Below are 652 nucleotides of genomic sequence, written 5' to 3' on the forward strand. Positions count from 1 at the left end.
TACACCTATTACACTAATTTTTGTTCGTTTTTGAGCTCGGGTCAAACACTATAATTTAGAGGCCATGGACTGACGATGTGTGACGATGTGAATGTTCCGAGCCCTCTCCCCACTCCCCATTTCGCGAGCGCGCATTTTTTTTTTTTTATATATTCGTTCGGAGCAAGTTGTTTTACACCTATTAGATTAATTCTTTTTCGTTTTCGAGCTCGGGTCAAACGCCTTAGTTTAACCAAAAAAGTCTAATCTGTAAGATGAAAACCCTAATTTTAAATAGTTTGATAATAAAACAGGTGGAATATTCTGGCCAGATATGGCTGGTTTAAATGTTATAGGGTTAAGGCATTAAAAACTTTTGTCTTCCTGTATATGCGGTGTTGGAATTGGGGTACAGTTAAGCCCATACGTCTTTTATGGCATCAAATGTAGTACTAGGGGATCGACCCACTGGTTAGAACATTGTCTTGAGTGTCATTGAGATTCATGCCCTTTTTATCAAGTTGAGGATTTCAGCACTAATATCTCGGCTGAGTTCTGAAAGCATCTGAAAAGAACACAACTTGGCTCTTACAAAGCTTCAAATAAGATTCAGCAGTCTCACATCTCCCAAGATAAATAATCTTTTCTACTCTAAGCACAATGCCTGAAATTT

The 652-nt window shown here is 38.0% G+C and overlaps 1 protein-coding gene across 1 annotated transcript in view; it reads left to right on the top strand.

Moving 5' to 3' along the window:
* LOC106880930 (complement C4-B) overlaps positions 1–652 on the top strand; it is a 50,041-nt gene that overhangs the window by 39,253 nt on the left and 10,136 nt on the right. The window lies entirely within an intron of this gene.

The sequence above is a fragment of the Octopus bimaculoides genome, chromosome 21 (assembly GCF_001194135.2).
Source record: "Octopus bimaculoides isolate UCB-OBI-ISO-001 chromosome 21, ASM119413v2, whole genome shotgun sequence".
Lineage (NCBI taxonomy): Eukaryota > Metazoa > Mollusca > Cephalopoda > Octopoda > Octopodidae > Octopus > Octopus bimaculoides.